Source organism: Dasypus novemcinctus, chromosome 20 (genome assembly GCF_030445035.2).
Source record: "Dasypus novemcinctus isolate mDasNov1 chromosome 20, mDasNov1.1.hap2, whole genome shotgun sequence".
Classification (NCBI taxonomy): Eukaryota; Metazoa; Chordata; class Mammalia; order Cingulata; family Dasypodidae; genus Dasypus; species Dasypus novemcinctus.
In genome coordinates, this window is record NC_080692.1 from 34485318 (window position 1) to 34500310 (window position 14993).

Consider the following 14993-nt stretch of genomic DNA (forward strand, 5'->3'; position numbering starts at 1 on the left):
GTAGCAATTCTACAAGGTTTGGAATTCTGCAGCTGTCTCTACTGCCCTAAACCAAAGCTGGGAGCAATCACAAGCACTCCTGGTACCAGGAACATCAGAACGAAGATGATCACATAGCACAAAGGAACAGCATGCCTGCCCACCCAGCCTCCCTAAGCCACTGCCAATAACCTCTGGGAACATGGGCAGAGAATAAGCAGCTCATGTGGGATGAAAGAGGATTTTATTGCAGTGAAAATGAAATCTAGTTGTTTTCAGTCATATTATCTTTTCTCTTCCTAGGATTCAAAGGAAGAAAAAGCATCCTTTTCATCAATGAGTGCTTTGTTTTATTCATTATCACTCTATACAATTTCCATGCAAATTTTCTTCAACAGGCACTTACCCTGGTGAATTATCCATTTTACAGAACTACCTAGGCCTCTTTTCTGAACCTGTAACAAATCTAAAGCATCTAAACCAGGAAAAAAATCTCCAAATTGCCTGGAATAAAAGAAGGTATGTCCTCTGAGCTAAATTTCAGCCACGATCCCACAGGTTTTCTCTATCACATACCTTCATTCGGACTTGATTCCAGAGACCATCTCCTTGGGTCTTCTCGGTCAGCAGTAGCCCTTGCATAGGAGTTTAAAATAATGCCATAAACAACCAGGAAAGCTTTAGAACACATTCATATCTGTCCTCTGCCTTCCTCTTGGTTCACAGCTTGCTTCCTGGTAGGAAGACAAGATGACGTTGTGCAGGGTTGACTGTTAAACCATCTTCCCGCCCCCAGCCACTCTCTTGGTGCGCCCCCCTTCTCCTTTCCAAGGCTTTGGAATGTGTCACATGGGAAATGGATCATGTGGCTCATGGGGAGAATATGGCCATTTTTCTCTCTTCCCCAATTTTCCTTTCAGGAACAAAGCAGCAGAAATCTCTGACCTGATTGGCTCTGACCGAAAATCTCCATATGAAAAGGGGATGATTAAACCACCCAAATCTTCAGTCTTCTCCACTTTCTTTTCCGCTTTTCCATATGAAGGTTTTATCCTAGTCACTCAGAGTTGTTCGGTATGGAAGTGAAACGATGCTTTCTTCCCAGCGGCTCTCTTTTCCTTACTCTGACATGGCAAGGTGATCCTTAACCTCCCTCCGGAGCCCCGGAGCACATCTGGGACAATAGTGTTCAGCACCATGGACAGCGCCACACCTTCTTCAGAGCTGGTTCACGCTATTTGTTTATTTTACTCTCAGGTAAATAAAAATATTTAAACCTATTTCCCTGAGGTTTTGTGCCTAAATATAAGTCAGATCATATATTTAGGATTCTGAGTTCCCCTATTACGAACTTACTGCTGCCATATAAATACAAATATGATTTTTATATTTTATTAAACTATCCCATGTTTAATTTCCTGTCCCTGCCAAAACCCCTCCGCCTCCACCCTTTAAATACGCTCTACGCATTTTTGGGAGGAGGAGAATTCTCCTAACATAGTTTAATATAATCCCATACATCTATGCTCATAGGCACAACCACAGAAATCCATAGGAATTCCTGGGTGTACAAGTTTAGATATCTTTAGCCCCATCCCTACACCTTGGGCAAGGCTGAATTAGAGAGTCAGGGAGGGAGCCTGGTTGGAGCAGTTCTGTGCGAGGTCTATCCTGCTCTGCTGAAGTCCTGGTTGCCATGGTGCTAGGTAACTGCTGAAGGGGACAATTTCTTTCAAAACCGGTCACCATGGGACCCTGCTGACTAAAGAAAGGAAGAGGGAAAAGGACTGAATTGCTGCGGACTTTCAATTAGCATTTTCAGAACAAAATTTACCTAAAGGGCTCTTTCATTACTGGATTGTTGCTACCCCAAATCTTGAAAGCCTTCTATGAATATAATATGGACACTGCAATGGTAACTCTTCCCCATCCTCCACTATTTCTTTCCTTAAGAACCAATTTCAGTACAAGGGAATGAAAATGCCATCTTCACACAATGACTGTGGAGTTCTATCCCTAAGTTGTTCTCATAGGAACACAAGAAAGATATTTCACCTCACATTGCACACAGATACTTTTGGGAAGCCATTCAGCCAAGTCCTAACATACTTAAGTGGGAAATATTTTAGAATCACACGTTATTGTTGACACTAGGAACAACTTGAGAATGCTTTAAAATTTTATGGGACAGAGCAGAGGTGACTCAAGCAGTTGTGCTCCGTCTTCACATGGGAGGTTTCGGGTTCAGTTCCCAGTGCCTCCTAAAGATGAGCAAAAATGAGCAGACACAACTAGCAGAGACAATGAGCAGACATCACAAGCAGACAAACAAGGGAGCCATCTCGGGGTGAAAAGGCATTTTATGGGAGAAAAGATAAATAGTTTTTAACATGAATTGAGAATTATTTTAAGTAACTATAGATTTTCTTAATAAAGTCAGTACCTTGGATAGCATTTGGACTACCCCAAATCAGGAATTTTGACCCACACGCAAGGAATGCGCCCCTAGGGAGAGCCGCCCAGCAAGAAAGTGCAGCCTGCCCGGGAATGGCGCCGCACACACGGAGAGCTGACGCAGCATGATGACGCAACAAAAAGAAACACAGATTCCCGTGCCGCTGACAATAGAAGCAGACAAGGAAGAACACACAGCAAATAGACACAGAGAACAGACAACTGGGGGGGGGAGGGGAGATAAATTTTTTTTAAAAGTTTAAAAAAAAACTTTATAAGGAGGAGTCATAACCTAGAATATTATTAAGAAGGGCTATGAAACGTATTATATAATATGCTAATTCTGTTCTTTTAAAAACGTTAACTTTGTTCCTGGCCATTTGGAAGAAGATAAAGAAATAATTATCTTATATCCAAACCCATAAAACCCCTTAACATTTGTGTAACTGGGGTAATGTGATGGTCACCTCAGCCAGGTAATTGTGCCCAATTATTTGGTCAAGCAAGCACTGGGCTACCTGTAATACAAGGGCATTTATGGACGTTAGTCACCATTGACTTTACTGCAGTGGTAAATCATAGATAGCTGATTACAATTACATCAATCAAGGAGATTGCCATCAGCAATGAGTGAAACTTTATCCAATCAGTTGAATGCCTTAAAAGGGGAAGTGATTCCAGCATTGAGTGAGCATTTCCCAGCTCGTCTTTGGACAGCCAGCATCTCCCAGAACTCGTCGAGAACCTTCATTGGACTTTCATTGGAGCCCCTGGTTGCAGCCTGTCTGTGGAACCTGGACTTGTACATTTCCACCGTCACATGAGAGACTCTTATAAAATCGCACACTATTGACAGATATCTCTTATTGATTCTGTTTCCCTAGAGAACCCTGACTAATATGTAATATTTTGAAAATGATTACTGTGATAATTTTTCTCCTTTGTCTAGGGATTCCATTTGCCCTGGTGATGGAATGTGTGGCTCTGTTTTTAAAGTTATAAAGTTATATAAAGTTATATAAAGTTATAAAGTTTAAAGAAAGAGAAAAGGAATTAATATTTAGCTTCTGAAATTGAAAACAGGATTGTACAGTAAGACAGCTTGAAAACCAGGCTATTGTATCGCAAACCATTCTCTAATTTCGTTTATTTCTGCATTTAGCTTATCATCAAGCAAACCCAAAAGACTTTGTTCAGTGTTCTGTGCTACAGAACAGCATTTATAGACTGGGGCACACAAAAACTTTCTAAGGGGTCCTAAATCATGCAGACAGTTTTATGGGAACTGATTTCTAGACCCTCAACTTCAATAAAATAGGCTTTCTAAAACTAATCTTCCTAAGTACTGGCACAGTCAAGATATCAACATAGGGAAGCAGACTTGGCCTAGTAGATAGGGTGTTTGCCTACCACATGGGAGGTCCACAGTTCAAACCCCGGGCCTCCTTGACCCGTGTGGAGCTGGCCCATGTGTAGTGCTGATGCATGCAAGAAGTGCCCTGCCATGCAGGGGTGTCCCCCCCATAGGGGAGCCCCACGCACAAGGAGTGCACCCCGCAAGGAGTGCGTCCACAATGAGAGCTGCCCAGCGCGAAAGGCAGCAGCTTGCCCAATAATGGCACCACACAAATGGAGAGCTGACACAAAATGACGCAACAAAAAGAAACACAGATTCCTGGTGCCACTGACAAGGATAGAAGCGGTCACAGAAGAACACACAGCGAATGGACCCAGAGAGCAGACAATTTGGGGGGGAGGGTAGGGGAGAGAGAGAAAGAAAAAAAAGATGTCAACGTACTGCTTCTCAGTTCCCAATTAATAGTTTTTCTCCCATTTTATCTCACCCACATTTACCTTAAATCCCAAAATGTTTCAGTCTGGCTTTTAAAACCTTCTGGAGGCTAAAAAAAGGAACAACTGGAAATACTGGGGATGGTATTGAGAAACTGAATGGCTCTAATGATTGGGTAACAAATCCTTTTACTAATCAGGAGCTTTCCAATTGTTTAAAGAAAAACTGAGAACAAACCACTATCAAATTATCCTCTGAGATTCTTAAAAGTTAAAATAACATTCTTAAAAGTTCTGGGAGTAGGTGTAGCTCAAGTAGTTGGATGCCCACCTCCCACATGGGAGGCCCCAGGTTTGGTTCCCAGTGCCTCCTAAAGAAGACAAGCAGAAGCAACAAATTGATGCAATGAGCTGACAAACAAGCAGACACAACGAGCAGGGAGTGGATGTGGCTCAATTGGTTGGGCACCTGCCTCCCACACGGGAGGTCCCAGGTTTGCTTTCCAGTGCTGCATAAAGAAGATGAGCAGAGACAATGAGTGGATATAATCAGCAGAGACAATGAGCAGGGACAATAAGAAGACAGACTAGGGAGCCATGGGGGGAGTAGTTCTTTACAGAATAATGTCAGCTAACAAATGCAGAATATTACAGTTAGAAACCACCATTTTTGCAGCCTTCAATGAAATAATTGATCCAGGCATGATCACAGTAGTATTCAAACTATTAAATGAAAATCTGTTGGGATATGGGCTGTTGGTAGAGTAATTACAAACTGCAAAGGGAAATGTGTCCCTTTTCAATAGACTCTCCATCTTCAAAACCAACAACCTTTTCTCTCTCTGATCTATCTTCCCTAGTCACATCTCCCTCTGATCTGACCTGCCTGGAAAGATTCTTTTAAAAAGCTTTGATTATATTTGGCCTATCTGGATAGTCTGGGATAATCTCCCCATTTCAAGATCCTTAACTTAATCACATCTGCAAAGTCCCTTTTGTCATGTGTATTAGTCAGCCAAAGGGGTGCCGATGCAAAATACCAAAAGTCTGTTGGCTTTTATAAAGGGTAGGAGCTTACAGATACCAGGCCATAAAGCATAAATTAGTTTCCTCACCAAAGTCTATTTCCATGTGTTGGAGCAAGATGGCTGCCAATATCTGCCAGAGTTCAGGCTTCCTGGGTTCCTCTCTTCCTAGGTCTTGCTTCTTTCTGGGATCAGGTTCTTTGTCTTATCCACAAGGTCAGCTGTAGACTAGGAGGCTCTCTAGGCTTTGCCTCTCTCCACAAGGTCAGTAGACTATCAGGCAAACAGCTCTGTCTCTCACCCTGGGGTTTCTGTCATGTCTAAGAAGCCATCTCTATTCATCTGTGTTCTTCTCCTGGCTTAGGTCCTCTCTTCCCGGGGCTTTCTTCTCTTTCTTCTCTTTGCTTACTACCCGGGGCTCCAGCTCAAGACTACAGCATCAAACTCCAAATCAAAACTCTAACATCAAAATCTCCAACTCTGTCCTTTGCCATGTCTTTTATCTGTGAGTCCCCACCCACAAAGGTGTAGGGACACAACACACTACTGATGTGGTCCAATCAAAGCCCTAATCATAATTTAATCATGCCCAGTTACAGACCAGTTTACAAATATAATCCAATATCTATTTTTGGAATTCATAATTATATCTTACTGCTATACCATGTAAGATAATATAGCCACAGGTGCTAGATGTTAAGATGTGGACATCTTTGGGAGGCCCATTATTCTGCCTGCCACAATGAGTTACCTCTGCAATGAGAGGAGCACTCAGGGCAAAGGAGCTGTGTCTTTGCTTCCCTTTTGGGACCAATGTGCATATCTCATTCCCTACACTTTCTGCAGCTGTTTGGGCCACTGGAAAGCTCCCAACAGCATGGTCAGACAGAGAGAGAAGTCAATGTTCCCAAGCCTTCTTCCTTTCCCTGAAGTTCAAATGTTGGACTGACAGCCAGTGGGCTGCCATGGCAAGGCAAGATGACTCTATAGCAGGGGCCAAGGGGAACAGAGCCTGCAAGGGGAAAGTGCCAATACTCTCTGGGAGATTTGCCTGGAGCCAAACAATGGGTCATGAGTTCACCAGCTGCAGGTTCTATCATCACAGGCCAGAGGCTACCCAGCAACCAGGCAGATAACTGAAGGCACTAGCCAGTGCCTCTAGGTCCATAATGAAGCCAGGGTTACCCCCTCTCTCACCAATGCTGTAAGAATGTATAAGTTATCCCACCCCTATATAAATGGGTGTCACCTTCAGAGATGACAGGTCCTCTTTGGGAGGCAGTATGAAAGATGAAACATTTTTATCCAAAGGAGACTTATATTATCTAAAGGAGCTGCTTAATGATTAAATTGAACTATTTTTGAAACCAGATTGGACACTCATCTTTTGGGTTTTTGTTTGTATTTCCCTGCAACGTAATAAGTCATAGTGGTTTTAAAATATGTCCATATATTCTTAGATATACCTCCCCTCAAAAGGTGAAATCTAATTTCCCTCCCCTGGAAAGCAGACCAGACTTGTTTCTATAAGAGTGGCAGAAGTGATTGTATGCAACTTCTTAGACTAGATCATAATAAGGATAGTTTCCACCTCATTCTCTGCCTCCTGAATTACTCATTCCAGGGGAAGCCAGTCATCATTTCGTAGGGAGCCCTTGGAGAGGCCCACATGTGGAAAACTGAGCCCTCTCACCAAGAATGAGCACCAACTAACCAAATAAGACTGAGCCAGAAGCAGATCCTCCAGATGACCACAGCCCTGGCCAAAATCTTGACTATAACCATGTGAGAGACCCCAAGTTAGAACTGCCCAAATTCCTGATCCACAGAAACTATGAAATAATCAATGTTTATTGTTGTTTAACTAAGTTAATAAGTTTGGGGGTATTTTGTTAATACAGTAAGAAATACCTAATACACAGGTGAAGACACCAGGCAAAATAAAAGATCTACTTTTTCTTGGCATATTTAAGCTGTAGTGAGTTAAGTATGTGTACTTGCTACACACGCATGTGTTCCTAGTGTGGAAGGTTTATGGTTTTTCTTTTTTTTTTTAAGATTTATTTTTTATTTATTTCTCTCCTCTTCCCGCCCCCTCCCGCCCCCTCCCACCCCAGTTGTCTCTTCTCTGTGTTCATTCACTGTGTGTTCTTTTTGTCCACTTCTGTTGTTGTCAGCGGCACGAGAATCTGTGTTTCTTTTTGTTGTGCCATCTTGCTGCATCAACTCTCCATGTGTCCAGCGCCATTCTTGGGCAGGCTGCACTTTCTTTCGCACTGAATGACTCTCCTTACGGGGAAAACTCCTTGCGTGTGGGGCTCCCCTATGCGGGGGACACCCCTGTGTAGCAGGGCAGTGCTTGCGCACATCAGCACTGCGCATGGGCCAGCTCCACGTGGGTCAAGGAGGACCGGGGTTTGAACCGTGGACCTCCCATGTGGTAGACGGACGCCCTAACCACTGGGCCAAGTCCGCTTCCCTGTGGTTTTTCTAGACATCTAGAAGGGGACAAAATGAGTAGGCACATTAGTGTTGTTTAAGGGAAAAAAGAAAGGACTTAGGTGGAGATGAATCTATCACAAAGACTCAAAGGAGGGAAGCGGATGTGGTTCAAATGATAGAGCATATATCTACCATATGGAGGGTCCAGTGTTCAATCCCCAGGGCCTCCTGACCCGTGTGGCAAACTGGCCCATGCACAGTGCTGCCATGTGCAAGGAGTGCCATGCCACACAGGGGCACCTTTGCGTAGGAGTGCCCCACATGCAAGGAGTGCGCCCCACAAGGAGAGTTGTCCTGCATGAAAAAAGTGCAGCCTGCCCAGGAGTGGCACCGCACACATGGAGAGCTGATGCAGCAAGATGATGCAACACAAAAGAGATGCAGTTTCCCAGTGCCACCAGATAATGCAAGCAGATGCAGAAGAACACACAGCAAATGGACAGAGAGAGCAGACAATGGGGGGGGGATTAAATAAAATAAATCTTTAAAAAAAAAAAAGACTCAAAGGATTGAGGGAACTCAAGAATAGGAAGTGGGGAAGTCGGGAAGCAGATGTGGCTCAAATGATTGGGCTCCCATCTATCATATGGGAGTCCAGGGTTCAAATCCTGGGGCCTCCTGGTGAAGGCAAGCTGGCCCAGGCAGAGAGCTGGCGCAGCATGATAACACAACAAAAAGAGACACAGAGGGGAGACAATAAGAGACACAGCTGACCAAGGAGCTAAGGTATCGCAAGAGACTGAGCACCTCTCTCCCACTCTGGAAGGTCCCAGGATCGGTTCCCAGTGCTGCCCAAAGAGAAGACAAGCAGAAACAGAAGAACACAGAGCAAATGGACACAGAGAGCAGACAATGAGGGGGTGGGGATATAAATCAATAACTAAATCTTTTTTTTAAATTATTAAATTTTTTAAAAAAAAGGAAGTGGCAGCCAGACCTAAAGTGGGACTGAAACAGGGGCCCAGAAAGCTGTTGGACCCAACACAGCCACTGACTCCATCTCTTTCTCTCTGAGACTACATGGCCTATTGTTTTTGATTCTCTCTCTGTGCATTAGCTGCATTTCCCTGTTTCTCTTTTTTTTTTTTTTTTAAAGATTTATTTATTTATTTAATTTCCCCCCCTCCCCTGGTTGTCTGTTCTTGGTGTCTATTTGCTGCGTCTTGTTTCTTTGTCCGCTTCTGTTGTCGTCAGCGGCATGGGAAGTGTGGGTGGCGCCATTCCTAGGCAGGCTGCTCTTTCTTTTCACGCTGGGCGGCTTTCCTCACGGGCGCACTCCTTGCGCGTGGGGCTCCCCCACGCGGGGGACACCCTTGCGTGGCACGGCACTCCTTGCGCGCATCAGCACTGCGCATGGCCAGCTCCACCCGGGTCAAGGAGGCCCGGGGTTTGAACCGCGGACCTCCCATGTGGTAGACGGACGCCCTAACCACTGGGCCAAAGTCCGTTTCCCTCCCTGTTTCTCTTTAGAGATCAGCTAACTCTGCTTGCCCCTCCTTGACTCACTAGCCCCAAAAAGACCACCTCCAAATAGGAGCCTTGGCTGCGAAATTTACCTATCCTTATATGACATGAAATTTACATGTCTTTACACTCCTATCTAAATGACCTGGTCTCTCAATGTCCAATTCTATATTCTTAGAGAGGGTCTGTTTGACCCAGCTTATGTCAGATGTAGAGCCTGGTTCCACCAGCTATTGGTACTGGGATAGGGAAGCTTTCCCTTACTATCCTCTCAGCACTCTCTAAAAATGGGCTGTTGGCAAATTTCACAAAAGGGAAGAGTAAGGAGAGGGAGAGATTGATAGATGGGGAAATAAATGGCATCTTACTGTGCATGTTCATTTTTAAAATTCTTTTAACTCTACACTGGTGAGCCTGCCTAGCGCCCCAGTCTAACTCCCTAAATACCTATGACCTTTATTTCACTTCCATTTTAATCACCCAGCTGAATCTGCATGCCCTTCACACTGCATATAGTTTTCCCACAAACACACTACACTCTTTCATGCCTCCACAGATTAGATTTGACATATTATCCTCTGCTTTGTTCACCTAGTGAACACCTATACTTCTCTCAAACTCTGCTCGGTTTCACCTTCCTTGAGATTCTCGGTCTTTCCCCATTCCTTGAAGAAAAGTGATTCACACCTTTATTTTTACTATACTATTACTTTTAATTTTTACATGTATTACTTCTGTTACTTCATATATCATACTGCATTATGTTCATAGATTCTTGCAGGGAGGAACGTCACTGATTTCATCTTTATACAAAGTAAGTGGGAAGCGGACTTGGTCAAATGGATAGGGCGTCCGTCTACCACATGGGAGGTCCGCAGTTCAAACCCCGGGCCTCCTCGACCCGTGTGGAGCTGGCCCACGTGCAGTGCTGATGCGCGCAGGGAGTGCCCTGCCATGCAGGGGTGTCCCCCGCGTAAGGGAGCCCCACGTGCAAGGACTGCGCCCCATAAGGAGAGCCGCCCAGCGCGAAAGAAAGTGCAGCCTGCCCAAGAATGGCTCCACACACATGGAGAGCTGACACAACAAGATGACACAACAAAAAGAAACACAGATTCCTGGTGCCGCTGAGAAGGATAGAAGCGGTCACAGAAGAACACATAGCGAATGGACACAGCAGACAACTGGGGAGCGGGGGAAAGGGAGAGAAATAAATAAATAAATCTTAAAAAAAAAAAAAAAAAGTAAGTGCTCAGTGAGTGCCCCAGGACATTTAACAAGCATGCTGTGACAATTCGAAGCTTTTTGTGAATCCCAGAAGAGACCATGATCTTGAAGCTAATCCATTTCTGTGGGTGTGGGACCCTTCGATTGGATTGGATTCAGTTGGGGATACTTTGATTGGATAATTTCAGTAAGATATGACCCAGGGTGGTCCTTGATAAACCGAGAACTGAAAGCAGAGACACACAGAGAAAAAGCCGCAGAGACGGAGAGAAGGAACCCAGGATCTCAGAGATAATCCAGAAGAGAGGAAGCCATAGACCGAGCAGCCAGAAGCTGAAGTAACGAGACCTGGAAGAAAAGTAGATGCCTCCATGTGCCCTGCCACGTGGAAGGAGTCCAGGATCACCTACAGCCGACCTTCAGGGAGGCAGCATCTCTGAGGATGCCTTGCTTTGGACATTTTCATAGCCTTAGAACTATGAGCTTGTAACTTAATAAATTCCCATTATAAAAGTCAACCCATTTCTGGTATATTGCTCCAGCAGCTTTTAGCAAAATAAAACACATGCCTTTTGGCATTAACCTAAAAGTTTAATTTTCTATTTTTCCACTGCCCCTTTGAAAACACTGCAGAGTAGTGGTTCTTCTATCCCTGGCTGAAACCTTGGAGAATTCCACCTTAATTCTGGTCACTCTTAGATAAGAGAAGGCCCTCCAGTTAGAAATTAAAATATCTAGTCATATATAATAGTTTAAATTTGGAACATGATCCCCAAGGATGACACTCCATTCAGTATTCCAGATGGCTGCAACTACAGTAATGGCAGATACATCTTTGTAAGACACACTGTATCATCCAGCTTCCTAGTGCCTGTCCCAAAATTCCTTTTATAGATCAAAAAACACACTGCATACAAAAGAGAAGTCCAGGGTCCAGGCAATCCAGTCTCATTAATGAACTCATATCAATTATATAGAATTGTATTTCTGACATCCCCCCAAAAAGCAGGAAGAAAGATGGACTGGACACCTCATATGTAGGCATAGGCATAGGAACACCCTATCAATACAATGTGAAACTCTTTGAATAAGGTCCAACAATCACTTGACATCCCACAAAGCAGAAAAGACCTAATCCAGTTTTTTCTTGCTGGGTCCAAGCTCCATTTGATTTGCTTTCTATGCAAAAGTTCTAGTGGCCTCCCATGGCTGAAAAGGCCTTCGTGAACCTGGACATGTTATATTTGGCCACAGTCTTGACTTACCCTAACTCATAAGAATCATCTGAGACAGAGACCAATCCATCCAGTGTGGCTTCCTTTCTCAGGTCTATTGGATGCAGTGGATGCATGTATCCCTGCTTCTCAAGAAAAGGGACCCAATTAAAGACAGATTACCCCATATGTCAAAAGATATTCCTGGCCATTACAACACTGGGTCTTGGCATGCAGTGACCAAAATATCATGGTGGTTTCAACTTCTGAATTACTGATATCTCTAGAAACCAGAGTTGTCCTACTATAAAGTACCAGGCTCTTAAAGCTCAAATTCCTGGCCCAGATCTGCCACCCTTCCTATTCCAAGTGATTCTCTATTCACTTAAAGGATACAAAGTTAGGCTTGAACCTCACCTTTGCCATCCGGCAGTACTAACAAAACGACTTTTGGGGTCAGAGCAGTCACATTAACTCTGACAGGCCATGGGAGGTTTCCTTATCAAAGGCCTTTTGCACATGCATTCCCACCAGCACCCTCCCACTGGAGAACACTCAAATGGATACACTTCAGTCTTGCCTTGATAGCTCTCCCCAAGCGATGGAGCAGAGAAGATTGTAAAAGAATTCCTCCCACCACCATCGCCATCAGCTCTGCTAATGGCCCAAGATTTACAATGTAGTAAAGCAATAAAGACATCATCATCTGTGTTGCCTGTGCTAGATTGAAGGACCAGTCTGGGAGGCTCAAAGTCCTCTATCTCTATAGCAAATCCTGTAAAATACCCAGGATCTGAATTAATGACCTCATCACTGGCCTTACCCCATTCTCATAGTGACCTTCCTCCAGGTTATGGTCATTATGCCCTCCTCTTCTAGCCTTCTCAAGCTCTAGCCTTTATTCCTCAAGACATTTTTCAAATACATAGCCGTCCAGATCAGGTGATCTTAAACCACAGGTCTAATGTCTTTTCTCCTTCTTCTGAAGGGAACAAATAAATGAGCAGTTCTCAACCTTAGTTACAAAATGGAGAGCTTTAAAATAGACTGATATCCAGTTCTACCCCCAGAGATTCTGATTTAATTGGTTTAGGGTACAGCCTGGGCAATAGGATTTTTTAAAGTTCCCCAGGTGATCTGAATGTGCAGGTAAGGTTGAGAACCTGTCTTACAATTCTCTAAGTACAGAAGGACCTATCTCCACTGAGCACCCACAGTTTGATAAGTAGGTGGCATACACAGTAGAAAGCTCAGAGAAGAAACGTTCATTTGCTGATCGTACATTAAAAGCCAAATTCTATGCTAGTAACTTAAGTAATTTTTTCAACAGTACTTCATTTAGTCTATACAATAATCTTATGAGGTAAGTACTGTTATCCTTATTTTACAAATAGAGAAACTGAGGCTCAGAGATGTTGGATAGAGTGATTGGCAGACCCAAGATTTACCCCAGGTCTGACTCCCAAGTCCACGCATTTCTACAACACCATACTCAGATGTCATACCTTTTACAGCTGGATGATCCCAACCCCTAAAACAAGACACCCACCCTTCAACCCAGAACATCCTATTCTACGGCAACCATGGATTCTTCCTGCATTTTCCCATGAACTGTAGGCATAGAGCTCAGCTGCCAGGATGTACTTAGGCTTCCAAAGTGAAGTGAAGAGCTCCAAAGAAAATTTCTTGGTAGGAGTCTACCATGCCTGGCTCTTTACTGAAATACTTCCATTCTATATATTAATACCTGGATCTTTCTCCATCAAATCAATCCGGAGGCTTTCCACATTAAGTTTTTCTTACAGATGAAACTATGCTGCTTACACATCAGCCTTCTATTGATAGGCCTTGTAAAATTGTGTTTTCCATCAGTATTCCTCTGCCTTGTACTCCAGATGGTACACAAAGAACCAATTAAACTGACTAAGCTATGTAGGACTGCTGCCAGTAACAGGATGGACTCCAATACCTAAGGAACTGGAAGGGTAGAGGCCAGAAGTAAATATTGTGTGTGCCAGTGGAACATCTGAGCAGGCTGATGGCTAAGTTCCACCACTTCACTCCATGAAATCCATATTTCATTCTGGCTGAGGGGCGGGGTTGGTGGGAGGCAGTAGGGACCAGGGGATTCCACTGGGAGAAAAGTGTTGGGTAGTACCTTTCAAGATGTCACAGGGCAAAAGCCAATGCTTGTTCAGGTGTCCCATATATCCTGAGAGAGAAAGAGATCAGATTAGACACATCCCTCAAAACAGTCCCCAAATTCCTGACTCTGCTCCCTTGACTGTTCTTCCCAATCCCAATCCTCAATCCTTGCTCAGGACTACGGCTTTTAGACCTTCCTTCTTCCACTCACCTAGATACATTCCAGTTTTCACCTTACACATCATAGCATTCTGCTTTTCTGTTTACAAACACACATAGGTTCACGTTATTGTAAGGCAAACTTCTTTCCATGCTACTGCCAACAGTTTTCTCCGCATTTCTAGTCTCACCTCTTGGCGTGTGCTTCATTTACCGCTATTTTCCCATCTTCTCCTTCCCACTGCATTACCTTAGTTCACACTCACATCCTCTTTTGGTCTCCAGTAAAAAAAAAAAAAAAAAAAAAAAATCCCCTTGGCTCCTGAGATTTATTCCGTTATGTCGCTCCCAGAGTTATCCTCCCAGACAAGAGTCATCGCCTTTATTTTAAAACCTTGATGGGCTTTCCCACTCCTTTACTACTTGACTCGTTGAAACTTTCTCCGCTCACACGTGAGAGTTCACGGCCAATAAATACATAATAATGTAAAGAAGGGACGATCATAAAAGCATATGGAGTTTTGAGTGCAAAATCTCGAGGAATATGGTGTTGTGTACTTGAATCCACCGAACTCATGTGACGCACCTTTCCCGAGCGACAAATTTGGTTGACTATTCCCAGTCAGAAAATTTCGAAATTTTGGCGCGCTAAAAGGATTTTAGTCAGACGCATGCGCAGGGTCACGTTTGGGCGGGGGGGAGAGGGGGGTCTGGAGGGGGGGAGGGTCTGGGTTTTCGCGGAGGCAAATCTCGCGCTGTTTAAAGAAAGCCGGGAGTCGAAATGCTTTATGTGGGATTGTGATACCTTTTTTTTTTTTTTCCCCATTGCGACCCCAGTGAAATAGTATTGCGATCGAATAAATTAAAAAGGCCAAAACATCTCAGCGAGAACAAATTAAGTCTAATAAAATAGACGACACGCTAGCGGCAGTTCTCTGAGGGCCGACTATTTCTCTGACGGACTTCTCAACCAGGCACCGGAAGCTGCACAACTAGGTCTTTCGAAAACCAAAAAAAGAGTAAAAATAGAAAATAG

The 14993-nt window shown here is 44.0% G+C and overlaps 1 protein-coding gene across 2 annotated transcripts in view; it reads right to left on the reverse strand.

The window, feature by feature from the left end:
- Positions 1-788, reverse strand: part of GPR19 (G protein-coupled receptor 19) — a 112103-nt gene extending 111315 nt beyond the window's left edge. The window contains exon 1 of one of the 2 annotated variants that reach the window (XR_011646667.1): positions 556-788. The gene's annotated coding sequence lies outside the window, so the exon portion shown is untranslated. The remainder of the gene's footprint in view (positions 1-555) is intronic. The other variant, XM_023591639.3, reaches the window with a different exon arrangement.
- Positions 789-14993: the final 14205 nt, after the last annotated feature.